General features: G+C 49.0%; 1 protein-coding gene and 1 long non-coding RNA gene across 3 annotated transcripts in view; one reads left to right on the forward strand and one right to left on the reverse strand.

Annotated features, from left to right (window-relative positions):
• SLC7A1 (solute carrier family 7 member 1) overlaps positions 1-6,841 on the reverse strand; it is an 84,574-nt gene extending 77,733 nt beyond the window's left edge. Inside the window, exon 1 of one of the 2 annotated variants that reach the window (XM_007960047.3) lies at positions 6,732-6,841. The gene's annotated coding sequence lies outside the window, so the exon portion shown is untranslated. The remainder of the gene's footprint in view (positions 1-6,731) is intronic. The other variant, XM_007960046.3, reaches the window with a different exon arrangement.
• Positions 6,842-8,110: 1,269 nt separating this feature from the next.
• LOC140711446 (uncharacterized) lies at positions 8,111-13,358 on the forward strand. The gene is made up of 4 exons (XR_012092657.1): positions 8,111-8,336; positions 8,455-8,658; positions 12,480-12,655; positions 12,822-13,358. It is a non-coding gene; the product is annotated as an uncharacterized lncRNA (long non-coding RNA).
• Positions 13,359-14,137: the final 779 nt, after the last annotated feature.

The raw sequence follows: 14,137 nt of genomic DNA on the forward strand, positions 1-14,137 counted from the left end.
TTTAGTAGACATGAGTTTCACCATGTTGGCCAGGGCTGGTCTCAAACTCCTGGCCTCAAGTGATCTGTTTGCCTTGGCCTCCCAAAATGCTGGGATTACAGGTGTGAGCCACCATGCCTGGCCTCTGTAACTTTTAACTTTGAAATGTTATCCAAAAACTGCTGAAAAAGAAAAGAAGAAAAGGAGAAGGGCAAAAGGGGTTAGGGAAGAGTTTTCCTAACTCTAATTGCCAGTCTTTCCCAGGGGGCCTCCATGGGGTCCCAGAAACTGCACCCCAATGCCCCAGCTCCCGGACCAGGCCTCATCCCAAGGGAGGGCAGGAGGTGTCCCTGACACTGTGGGAAAGCTGCAGGCCAGGAAGACACTCCCAAGTCACTTTGGGGAAGATGGGCCCTCGCTGCAGGCCCTGGTGTGGACAGCTCCTGCCCCAGGCTCTCTGAGAGTGTTAAAGAAGCATCCTCTATGGAAAGACGGCACCTCTGCAAGATATTGTAGAAATCATCAAAGCCAAGCCAAGGGCAGGACGACAGAGGCCACTGGCCTTAAGAAGGATGGAATACACAAAAGGAAGCTGACTTTCCCCTACGAACAGTCTCTGGTTCCCACAAGACCCCCTGCAAAGGGGTCTCCCCAAGTGGAGATGGAGGTGGAGTGTGGGCATGGCTGGATGGTGATAAATCAGACAAAGCTCCCTTGTGGTCTGGGCAGGAGGCACTGCATCCAGCCAAAGGCTGGTGATGTAAATGCCAAACTACTGACCCAAAAAGAATGCAGCCCAGTCTCTGTCATACATACTGGCTCCTGACACTGGCCACGTTCCAGCGCAGCTGCCCCAGGGACCCCAGGGCTCCAGCTGTGCCAGATGCCTGGACTTGGGAGGGGGAAGATCTGCGTTCAGAGACAGCAGAGGGAAATCAGGGCAAAGAGAGGGGAGGCAGGGTGCCATCCAGCATTGGGGCACATGACCGGTGCCAGCACCACTTGGACTCAGCCAGAAACAGAGGGACACAGGCAGATGGGCTTCAGATCTGTCTGCCTCCTACTCAGTGTACACAGGGCAGGCCAGACCAGGCCTATACCGAGACACGCTGGAGTCCAGGTAAAGGCAGATATCTAGGTTCCAATCTTCACTTGGCCGCTGACTGCCTACCTGTGTGCCCATGGGCCACCTGCCTCCCTCCCCGCATCAGTCAAAGCAGAAGGGCCAACCTCACTGGGTGGCTGGGAGGACTCAAATGAAACATAGATAAAGCATAGAGTACATGCTGAGCATGAAATAAGTGCTTGCAAGGATTGATCTTACCTAGCCCCAGGGCCCCTCCCTTCCTTCCTACTTCGCCTAACAGACTTTGGCTAATGGCACTTGGTAGGCAGACAAGATGCAGAGAAGGACACTCCGAAGACATCCGTAACAGATCAACTCCAGCCACTTTGTGGGGAGGTGAGCCCCTGCCTTCTCACTGCTGTTCCCCGGTGGGTGTTACCCACCACCCCGCCCTGTATGGAGGCATCCTATCCTACTGACACAAGCACGGGATGAGTGAGCTGGGAAACACACGGCCCAGAGTTTCAGCTTCTCAGTTTTGCTTTTTCTAAAACCCAAGGTCTTCAGAGTAATTTGAACAAAATGTTTAGGATGACTATAGCTAGGGCAGTCACTCCCGTCCTGCCTCCCACCAAACACACAAACACACACATACACACACACACACACACACACAGAAACACTAAGAAAGGGGCTGTGAGCCCTGTTTCCCAGGAGTCCTAGGAGTCACCAAGCCCAAGGTGTGTGGGTCTGAGACCTAAGCAAACCTGCACCCTATGGCCAGGGGGACACCAGGATCCCAAAGAGAGATGGCTTCAAGTCCATCCAGGCAGTCAGAGCCAAAACAGCCCAGAGACTATTGTTCCTTCCCTCAGACCTAGGACCAGATGGGATGGTGAACCTGTCAGCAGATGCCTCAGAGGCCCACATCCCTCCTTCAGCACCCGGGGACTATGTGCCCCTTCTAATTCAGACACAAACCCAAGGAAAGAGCACAACATTTTAATGCCTTGGTAAAATGAAAGAGCGAAATTAAGCTGTTACAAAAATTATTTTTCTCAGGGCCAGGCTAAGTGGCTCACGACCGTAAACCTGGCACTTTAGGGAGGCAAGGCAGGCGGATCACTTGAGGCCAGGAGTTTGAGACCAGCCTGGGCAACATAACGAGACCCCTCCTCTACCAAAAAATAAAAAATAAATAGCCAGGTGTGGTGGTACATACCTGTGGCTCCAGGTACCGGAGAGGCTGAGGTGGAGGATCACTTGATCCTAGGAGGTGGAGGCTACACAAGCTGTGACTGCACCACTGCACTCCAGCCTGGGTGACAGAGCACAGTCCTCTCTCAAAAAAAAAAAATATATATATATATATATACACACACACACACATAGACATATCTATTTCTCCCACGCCTAAATCAAGGAATTGAGCCTTCTTTCCAGTATAATAGTTAACACTTATATGCAACATTTAGACTTGTGCCAGAGGCTGTGTTAAATCCGTAGCATGGATTATCTCATTTAAATCCTCTCAGTCCTATAAGGTAGGCACTAGAAGTCAATTATTATGCAAACAATATGAAAAAGAATTTAAATGTGGTTCCAAGGACTATCAGAAAAAACACTTATCCCGTAAGTGGAACCCACTCTGGGGCTCTGCTCTTTCTGCCAGTAGTGGTCATGACGTCTCATTCGACCCCACAGCGTAGAGGCCCCACATCCAGTAGAGGCCACTCCCGGAGTCACCACTGCTAGATGGTCTCTACAACGCAGAACTCACTGTGCAGGACATGGGGATCCACTTCTAAAGAAACAGGAAAGCAGCTGGTTGTCCTCACAGCCAAGAACCCGATCTGAACAAATATTCTGAAGAGAGCACTGCAGTAGGAATATGGAAAGCTAGGAAACAAAATTGCCATGCTCTCTGTGCCCCCAGGAAAGGGAGGGGCAAGGGGGACAATCAGAAAAAAACTGGAAAGACAATGTAGCCACACACAGTCCTACTAGAAGAAGGGACCTCCTCTCCCACCTCCAAATAAACCCCCAGGTTTCCTTGCTCTTGACTTTCGGTTGCCACGGTCAGAACTGCAGGCTGCTAACAAAAGGACTGATCTCAAGAGAGAAATTTAAATGCATGGACTTGGTGCCTTTATTCTTTCAAAGAACGCTATGGACTCCATGCTTCCTAACTTCACCACTGTGAGGCTGAGAGGGACAGGCTCTCCCAATACACAGACGGAGCCAGTGTATAAGGTTCAGGAAGTCTAAATTACCTCAGAGAGAAGCAAAGCCAGGATTCCAGAAGCCAGGAGCAGTGCTGTTCCCAGTATTGGTCCTAACTCCCCTCAGTTCCTCAACGCAGCATCCTTCGTTTCAAGGCAGATAATCATCCCATTCTGCATTGAAGCTGTGAAGGCCTCTTCCCTCAGTCACACGGCACTGGCTCCAGTTATCCAGTGTGTTCACCAAATGCAATACCTGCCATTCCCCACTGTTTCTGACAATAATTAGACGAAAAAAGCTCAATGAAAACCACTGGGTGTGGCAGGAGGGGCAAACCGCAGACCAGCCAGAATCTGGTCCATGTTCCTGGGATGACCAAATCCTGACCAATGGGCCAGGTAAACGGCATCCCCCGGGTCTGCCAATGCTGCACATCTGAACGAATGCCTTGGGAGAGAAATGAACACGGCTAGCAAGCCACCAAATCACTTTCCCAGTTTTATGCCCATCCTTCTGGTAATTCCATTTGGCAAATGCACTAAACCTGGCTTGACAGATCATGACCCACACTGAACCACAGGGGTGGTTATTTTCAAGGCTGCTTTGCAGTTGGGTATGGGGGTGGGGGAGGAGGCAGATGATGACAAAACAGAAAGGGAGGCCACTAAAGTTTATCACAAGGCAGATAATCTGCCACAAATGAAGCTACTACTCTGTTCCCTCACTGGAAGAGAGGTCCAAACCCTGGGGTGGACAGCAGGTTGGCCAGGGATCTGATGCCTCCCCACCCAAGGCCTGGGAAACCCGAGGGGAGGCAGATGTCCTGATGATCCAGGAATATCCCAGGACCTTTGAACCCCATGTTTAGAGGGTCCCCACTCCACAGGACAAGCCCACCACCAGGCAGCCCACTAGAAGGCGGCAGAGGAGCAAAGGGAGGCCATGGGCAGCAAGGAGCCAGAGGTTGAAGAGACCCCCCAGATTTGGCGAGAGGAGCCAGTAAGGCTAGGTGAAGGGGAAGGACGCCAGCACCCTGGACGGCTGGCTGCAACACACAGGCAGGCACCTGAGAGGGGCTCCAAGAAGATACGTCTTCTAGCCCTGACCCTGGGGATGAGAGTTCTAAAAAGGGCAGTTGTGACTTTCAAAAAGTCCCTCTTTCCACCCAACAGGTTCTTTGCTCAGCCTTCCCATCTCATTAACACAGCAACTCCGATGTGTCTGGAGTCATATTTGACCTTTCTCACCCTCCCATGAATCCACCAGCCAATCCTATTGGATCTGCTTTAAAATCTGTCCAGGTCTGCAGGGCCCAACTATACAGAAAAACACCACATCCCCTCGGAAGGTCTTGCTTGGAGTGAGGACCAAGACGCAGGTGGAGTGACAGGCATCTCTGAAGATAAAGGGCAAGAAATATTAAGAAAAATCCCAAATAAATTATAATTCGAATTAAATACAATTAGGGCATTCAGCCAGATTGGAAGAGATAACTCCGAGACCCAAGTATCTCCAAGGTTTAGAGGGAAAAAAATATTTTTCCCCATAACAAGGATGCACTTATTCACATTTCAAATTTGTCCCTCGGAATAACAGCAGTCTCTCCAAATACATGGTTGATAATGAGAAAGGATTAATTTAATTGGACATAATTCTGAGCCCTCCAACATAATTACCTATTTGTATGGACTTTGGTTAAAATAAACTACAGACCAGCGTAATCAATCAACATGTATTTAATTCCATCAAAGAATGAGTTTTTCTACCAAATAGAAAATTGAAACTCCCTGAAGTCAACAACCTTGTCTTTCAAGCCTTTTTTTTTTTTCACCTAAAGCAAGTAATCATATGCACAGAAGCACGTGGCTCTAGGATCCAGACCCAGACAAGGGAGTACGTTTCTGATCCACTTATTAAGCCCTGTCCTCTTTACTCAAAACTCCTTTGACATCCTTTGAATTTTACCTTTATAATAATTAAACGTGATCGTAATATGCTAAACTTATTTTTAAAACCATTTTAACCTATTGTTGACTTTTCCCCTAAGTTTCTATTCTGTTCGTGTGACTTAAATAAGACCTTTTGTTTTAATAACAGGAAGGTGTGTTCGTATAAAAATCATGATAATTTCCACTGAGACCAACTAAAAATACCAGAGGAATAAATGTTTCATGGTTTCCTATTATCTGAACCAAACATAAAGGGCAAGAAATATTAAGAAAAATCCCAAATAAATTATAATTCGAATTAAATACAATTAGGGCATTCAGCCAGAGGCCGACATACACAATTCTACTAGTCGAATGGAAAATAAAAGGCACATTTTTTAGGGAGATACACCTGGGATTGAAATCCCAACCAGCTGGTAACTATGTCTGGACTAAAACCCAACACATGAGGGCATGGCGGTGATGACGTGAGTATTGGGAAATGCAGGTTATTTATTTTTTTCCCTTAAGGCACATGTCTGACTATCCCAGTCACACAACTCAAACACAACTGCTATCTGGTTCCCCCATCCCCTGGAAAGGGTCAGGAGCTGAACCAACAGGCCGTTGTAGTACTACAGCGCAGCTGCCGCTCTGAGTACACGCAGGTTTTAGAATGACTGTGACCTGCCCATGCCCGGGAAGTTTTCTACTACGCAGAAGGGAACACCCTGAGAATACGGTGTCTTTCCAAAGGCGGAAGAACTTCCTCTCACTCCAAACCATGTGGAGGGCCTGAGGAACCCGGCCTTTTCAGGCCACACTGGGTCACAAAGAAGCCCACCTAGGAGAGACTTCCTCGAAGCAATCTTGGGGACCCAGACAAGAGGTGCAGGCGGCGCGTCCCGGGTTCTAGGGACAAGCACAGGGCTAGGTGCTCTAGGTCAGGGCGACCACCAGGCGGGGATGGCGGCAGAGTCCCCGGGCGGGCCACCTGCCGCAGGACCACCCTCCGGGCGGCCGGGCAGGGTCCCCACCCAAGGCTGATGACACATCCCCGGACCTCGTGGCGGGGCGGGGTGCTCTGCACCGCGCCATGTAAGGGAAGGTCTCCTCGCTGCCAGCGGGCTCCGGATGCCTCCCGGGCTGGCCAGCGCGCCCGCCGCCCGCCTACCCACCCCGACCACCCGGTGCGTAGCGGCGCGCGGGTCCCCGGACAGGCGCGCGGGGCGGGCATCGCCAGGTCGCCCACGCTTACTCACTCGGTGTTGCATCATACACCACGCCGCGGCTTCAAGGAGCCAAAATGGACTCCGTGGAGGCGACAGCCGCATGGGCACCGGCCCCGCGCGCCCACTCCGGGGACCGCCCGGTCCAGGTCCTGGCCCTTCCCGGAGGATGGCAGCGCTCCCGGCGCGGAGGCCCTCGCCACTCCCGCGCCGCCCTCCCGCGACCCCACGCGGAGCCAGGGCCGCCTTCGTGATAACCCGGGCCCAAGGAGCTGCCCCCTGCGTTGGCGGGGGCCGGGCACTCACCGAGCCGGCGGCGGCGGGGCTCCGGCAGGACAGTGGACGGACAGACAGTCGGACGCGCTCAAGGACCAACGGACGCTCGGCCAGGGAGACTGGGCGGGGCGGGGGCGCGGCGCGCGGGGAGAGGAGTGGAGGCTGCGGTTAGCTGGAGCCGGCGGCCGCGTGCTCGCCTGCCAGGCGGTTGACCCGCTGCTCGCGGTTGACCCGGGGCTCACACCTGCCCGCGCTGACTGAATGGGCGCGGAGGACTGGCGGAATCCTGCGCCAGGTTTCATCAGCGGCGCGCCCGGCCCCCGCCCCTCGCGCCCAGCGCCCCGCGCCCGCCTACGGACCAGGCAGCCCCGGCCCGCTCGGCCGCGTCACCGCCGAGCACCAATGGGAGCGCGGCGCGGCGGCGGCTGCTTGCCCAGAGGCGGCGGCCGAGTACTGACGCGCCCTTGGTGGGCGGGGCAGCTGAGTCTTCGCGCGCCCGGCGCCTCAACCTGCGGTTCCCGCGGCGGGCGGGCGGGCTGCACCTCCGCTCGCTTTCTCAGTAGCCAGCAGGCGTGTGGCCGCTTCTCCGCCAATCTGAGCCCGCCGCGCCACAGCATCCTATGGTCCCCTGCAGATCCCACAGCGCCCCGGCCAGAACTAGTGCCGCAGGTCCGGCTGTGCCAACCCCGTCCCGGGGGGCCCCAGGGAGCTCACACGGAGCTCGAGACCAGTTTTCCTTCTCCAAAATAAAAGATTTGGTATGCGCTTAAAGGGTTTCAATTGTCTTTTCTTTTTAGAGACAGGGTGTTGCCCTGTTGCCCAGGCTGGAGCGCAGCTTCACCTTAACCTCGAAATCCTGGTCAAGCGATCCTCCCGCCTGGGCCTCCCAAAGCGCCCTAGGATTACAGGCCAACAAATTGTTTTTTTCCCCAAGCTGCTCTGATTCCCTTCAGTGCTTTTTTCCTTTCATACCACATTTTCCAACAAATGTCTTCAGGTTCTCCTATTTAGCTGAAGATTTAGGCACAGGCAGCTTGTCAGGTGAGCATTCGAGCTCTGATAGTGACCTCTCACCTGAGCCTTGGTCATCATTATCACTAAGAGGATGCTTCCTCACCTTTCCAGTTTAGAAGTCTTTCTGATTTGAAGGCCGGCGGCATGGGTTTCTTTAGTGTTTGGAAGTTTTTTGTGTGCCATGAAGCAAGTACTTAACTAACTTCCCATACCTTTGCTACATTTTTTTAGCATATGAATGTTAAATCCATTGACATTTAAATTTATAAAGCACACGAGAACATTCTGGAACATATGGTATGTTATGGGCTGCACTGCATCCTCCTCAAAATTATATCTTGAAATCCTAATCCCCAATGTCTCTGAATGTAATTTGGGGATGGGGAGACAAACAAGTTAAAATGAGGTCATTAGGGTGGGCCTGAATCCAATCTGACTGGTGTCCTTAGGAGAAGAAGAGATTAGGACATACAGAGACAGACACCAGGGAGGCTTACTCACAGACCACGTGGGGACACGACGAGAAGACAGCTGTCTGCAAGTCAAGGAGAGAGGCCTCAGAACAGACCAAACCTGCCGGCATATTGATCTTAGACTTCTCTGCTCCAGAACTATGACATAGTAAGTGTCTGTTGTTTAAGCCTTCCAGTCTGTGGTATATTGTTGGATTACAGGCCTGAAACACTGCACCGGCCTAAAAATTACTATAAATCTTCATGTCTTTGTTTTTTTGTTACAGAAGCCCGAACAGACTAATATAGTGGAAATCATATTTAAACAGAAGATTGACTGTCAGAGCTGAAAGAGACAGGACTAACAATGGCCCAAGCAAACTTCTGGTTTTACAGCTACATGGGGAGCCCCATGCAGCCCTCAAGGTCACAGGACCAAGCAGAGGCAGAACCAGGCCCTCTTACTGACAGTGCCAGGCTCTTTTCAGGACGTAAGATTGAAGCTTCCATTTGTTTATTTATCAATTTGTTGCTTTTAAGGTGTTTCCTACAATTGCTGTCCTCCCTCTTGGCTCCTGTGCCCAACGCGGAACATAGGAAAGTCTTCGAGAGTCTCCACGTCATCCTCGTCCCTGTCATTTGCAGTTCAGTAGATGTGCTGCCAACACAAGCAATCCACTTGCTCTGACTGATAGGAGCACAATGCTATCAGCTCCCAAAGGCTGGGACGTCCCACTGTGAGCAGAGTGGCAGAGAGGAAAAAAAGCAAAGCTTTTGGCATTGGACAGGCATGGGTGTGAATCTGAACTCCCTCATCAACCAACTATGTGACCTTGGTCAAGTTAGTGAACCTCTTAAAGGCTCCGTAAAGGAGGACAACAATGTTTAGCCTTGACCGATCACTGTGAGGATGAGATGAGGTGGTGCATAAAAGGAAATGTCAGATCACTAGCTCCCTCCTCCCCTCTCTTCTTTCTTCTATCCTCTGACTCTTCCTTTCTCTCTCCTTCTTGTGAAAAGAAAGGAAATCAAAGAAAGTGTAGCAAGGCCTGTACCGAGGTCCCTGACTCTCTTCCATGGCCATTTCCACCAAAACACATGCGTCTCTCTCAACCAGGGAACACCTGCCTGTAAACCATAGGGCTCTGGGTGGCACTGGAGGTAGCTCACCTGATTAATGTGCTTTGTTGGGTTTAGCTAATGTCTGCAGGGATTTGATTTGACAGAAGCCATCCCCTTCTTTGGTTTTCTAGAAGGGTGTGCCATGTGAGTGATGTGCCATCCTGGGCCAAGCCTAACCACAGTAGTTTTTTCATCTGAAAATCCTCATCACAGATAAGGCTTTCTTGTTGCATTAAGACAGAAAAAGGTATAAGAGATTTCAGCCCACTTGAACACCTCAGAAGCTTCAACTCTACGAAGCATAAATATAAGCCTTGTATATATTATATTTGAAGACATTTTAGACTTCTAAACAGTTTGCCCATTCCCTAGACGTACCATTCCTGCCTTGAAATACCCTAACCTCACAGCCTTAGAATTAGGTCTCTTCTGTTTGCATTTGACACAGAACATTCCTACAAGAGTGGGCTATCAGGGGTGTGTGGACAATACAGTGGCTGAGAACACACATAGTAGAGACAGAGTGACTTTCAGCAGGTCACTGAACTCTCTAGGCCTCAGCTTCCTCATCACAAAAATGGCACATCTAATGAGCTTCTGTAAAAATTGAGATAAAGTCTGAAAACTCCCTAAGAAGTGCCTGGCACATCATAATAATAACTTCATAAAAGCTGCCTTTCATTATTGTGGTTACCATAAATAATTTTCACCTAATGCATGCTCTGCTGGTATAAGAAAACACCAGCAGCACACCTTCGTCAGTGCCTGGCCATTTTATTGTTTGACTAGTAGATTTTAAAGTGGAAAAAAGCCACAGGAGCAGTAGTATTTATAAACGGCTTTTTATTGTGAACTCATGGCACACCCCCAAGATGACAAGCTGATAGGACTCTGCCATCAACACCATCTTGTAAAGGTTTACTGTGATTCACAGCATGGGAAGCTATTGCTCATGCTAAGGGTATCTCCAAGAGGACAGTTCCCCAACCTCACTACTATGGAAATTTGGGCCAGATAATTCTTTGTTGTTGTTGCCTTGAGACTTGTAGGATAGTTAGCAGGATCCCTGGCCTCTATCCACCAGATACCATGACCAAAAATGTCTTCAGACATCTCCAATGTCCCCTGGAAGGCAAAATCAGCCTCTACTGAGAGCCACTGGCCCAGAGGAATATCTGGTTGTCTTGCAGTAGATATTGGATGCTGTCTCTTGGGTGAAAAGAGACTTCCTGATCCCCACCAGCAGGGCTGAGAGTCAGTTGGTGAGCACAAGTTCAACTGAACCATTGCATGTAGCTCAGCGCCTGTTTTGATTGGTTGATGCCTGTGCCATGTTGGCTGCTAAATATGCTTAATATAAATCCTGCATGCTGGTGAGCCTTTGGTTGAGGTCTCTTTAAGGAAGTAAAGATTGAAGCAGATCTTAGTCGTTCATGTAGCAGAGACAAAGTTCACTCAAAGAGCAGCACGGTGACTAAAGGTAGTCAGATGGTTGTTACTGTACCTGAACGGCATCCAACGATGCCTCTATATGGTCTTTTCACCCATTGTCATCTTCTCCTCCATCTTTCCCAATCATACTACAGAATGGGATTTCAGATGACTTGACCCTATTGATGACCACAAGCCTCAAACTCTTGAGCTCCTTCACCTCCTGAGGAGCTAGAACTGCAGACATGTGCCACTGCACCCAGGTCTGCGCCGGTTTTAAAAGATGCTTCTCCTCTAAATATTTCTGTAAATAGAAATATAGCGCTTCTGATACTGTGTCCTTAGGCTGCGGAGTGGTGCACACATATCGTGTTTCTCTACGGGATGGTTCGAGACTTCGGGCCCCAGAGCACTCATAGTGGGGATGGTGACCTGTTATTAAAGTGAAAGACATCCAGAAGTGTAGCCACTGGTGTTTGATCTATGCCCAGAAGAGCACTCCAATAGGACAAAAATGAGGAAACAAAACAAACCAAAAAACCCAAGTGACTGGAGTACCAATGAATTCAGGACCAAGGGAAAGGTTGCAGATAAATTAGGTTGGCTGATCTCTCTAAAATTAGCCCACTTGCCAAATAGAGTCACCCAGCTGCAACAAGCAACAACACAATTATTGCCATGTTGTTAAAACCGTGAGGATAATAGGTCACATCAGGCAGGCTTTTTTGAAAGATCAGTTTTAATCAAGGTATGCTTTTTGATCAGAGCATTGGGCCACGTTTCTAGAAATGAGCCGGGAATTCAGTGCAGCTGATCCAGATCCTTGGCAAACTGCATGGAAACGTGAGTCTCTGAAAACAAGACTCTGAAATGACAGTCAAGACAGAGGGGAAATGATCTTACTAACATCCCCAATTTGCAGAGCTCCTTGTCCTCCCATAGTCCAGGCTGTGATTCCTCAGTGATTCCTCTGGGTCTGTCCACATGCTATTTCTCACCTGGATCTTTCTTTCCTCCCACTTACCTTACCCGACACCCTATTCATTGGACTGTGAATATGTTATTTAACTTCTCTGTGCCTCAATTTTGTTTCTCTAAAATGGACAAAACACTGGTTTTCATTTCAGAGGTTGTGGTGAAGAATAAGTGAGTTAATATATGTGAAGTGCTTTGCATAGTGCCTGGTACATAGCGAGCATTCGATAAATATTAGCTATTGATATAAGAATTGAGCCAGGCATGGTAGAAAGCGTGCCTGTAGCGCCAGCTACACCAGAGGCTGAGGTAAGAGGATCACTTGAGCCCAGGAGTTCGAGGCTGCAGTGATACATGATTGTGCCACTGCACTCCAGCCTGGGCAACAAGTGAGATTCTGTCTCTAAAAGGAAAAAGAAAGAATTACTACTCAAGCTTCACATGAGCTTCCTCTAATAAGCTTCTCCAGAAGCCCTACAGCAGGACATTTGCCCTGTTATGTGTTCCCGTAGCACATGGTATAAGTTATGCATAATACCTTTAGGGGCTGCCCCTAAAATCTTTAAGAATACACCTCCTAGATTCTTAGTGCAGCCTTGGGTTGCACCTGTAAACCAGACAGCTGCAAATAAAACCTTTAATCTCTGGGCATAATTATTGATCCAGTGGTGGGCATGGACCAACGGAATAATTGAAGGATTGCTATGGAGACTGAGAGAGAGAGGATTTCTTTTTATATGAGATCTTAGGATCTCATGATAATTAGGATAATGTATTTCTGCAGTTGCCGGGGGCTATCTTTGCCAGCAAGAAAGCCTGCCCGAGAATGAAGCAGATGCAGAAGAAAGCAGAGGTCAGAGAGACACAGAGATGGGGGCAGAGGGAGACAGGATTACACCATTGGTGTGCTGGATCCAGTCAAACCTGAAGACATCTGTATCCAGGGCTATTGTGCAGTCAGTAAGTAGATTCTTTTTATTTAAGCTAGCTTGAATTTGGATTCTCTCACTTGTCACTAAGAGTTGATTAATACAGTCAACTACATTAATCAAATACATTAATAATGTCTCATTCATAACACCTATCACATTTCATCATTAATTGCTTGTCTATCATTCCCATCTAGGCTATAAATTCCATAAAGGCAGTGTCCTATCTTCCCACCATTGTGTGCCATGCAGAATGTCGGCCTGGAGCAGGCACTCAAACATTGCATGGTTGTGTGAACGCTGAATGGCCTGATGAAAATGACAGGTTCTACGTGAAACAGTGACGTAAGGATAAAGCCACACTGTCTTCTCCCCAACTCCTCACCAACTGGATGCAGATCGGAAATCTCATTATCCCCAACAGACAGACAGCTTCCATTTCATTGTCTCCTATTCCCTCATTTCTTTTTTTTTGGAGATGGAGTCTCACTCTGTCACCCAGGCTGGAGTACAGGGTCGTGATCTTGGCTCACTGCAACCTCTGCCTCCAGGGTTCAGGCGATTCTCCTGCCTCAGCCTCCTTAGTAGCTGGGATTACAGGCGTGTGCCACCACGGCTGGCTAATTTTTGTATTTTTAGTAGAGATGGGGTTTCACCATGTTGGTCAGGCAGGTCTCAAACTCCTGACCTCGTGATCCACCCACATCAGCCTCCCAAAGTGCTAGGATTACAGGCGTGAGCCACTGCGCCTGGCCCCATTCCCCTCATTTCTGGATGCCCTGAGATCATTGCAGGCTGTTGGAAATCAGGGTCTCAAATCCCCTACTACAAGGTTCCATTCCAGAGAAGGGAGATACGAATACTTGAAGGAAGCATCCCTGAGCACATGGGATTTACCAGTCACTGTCACTTTTTAAAAGAATTTTCAGACATATATTTACGTACATATTAAAAATGTCCTTGGAACAATTGGAGATATTAGGTATGAGACTGAGGAAGGGATGATTTGTTCTGCCTTCTTCCTCTGAGATATGTGTTTGCACAGGTCACAGCTGCTCACTGTTTCAAATGGTCAAACACAGAAACAAATAATCCTTCCTCTATGTTAGTCAGGAGTCACTCAATTGTAAGTCATCCATAAGATTAAACAGGGTGTAAAAGAATTTTAGAAATTTTGAAATTTCATCATTGTATGACTGAAATGTTTAGGATTTGAGCCACGTGTATGTATGGCTAGAGCCAGGTCCTCAAAATCTGTCTCATTCTCTGTATCTCACAGTTTCCCTGGTACTTTATGATTTTCTGTCAGATCTCTCCATTGGTAGGAAGAATGGTCTTTACAGATTGCATGATAGATGGAGACCCCTTGCAGCCATCATTTCAGCCCTGCGAAAGGCCTCTGATTGGCCCTGCTAGGGTCCTGTGCCCAAGTATGTGCCTCTCTCATGAGTCCAGTGAGAATGGTATTCTCTTGTTGGTTAGCCTGAGTCACAGACCTATCTCTGTGGACTAT

The sequence above is a fragment of the Chlorocebus sabaeus genome, chromosome 3, assembly GCF_047675955.1.
Source record: "Chlorocebus sabaeus isolate Y175 chromosome 3, mChlSab1.0.hap1, whole genome shotgun sequence".
Classification (NCBI taxonomy): domain Eukaryota; kingdom Metazoa; phylum Chordata; class Mammalia; order Primates; family Cercopithecidae; genus Chlorocebus; species Chlorocebus sabaeus.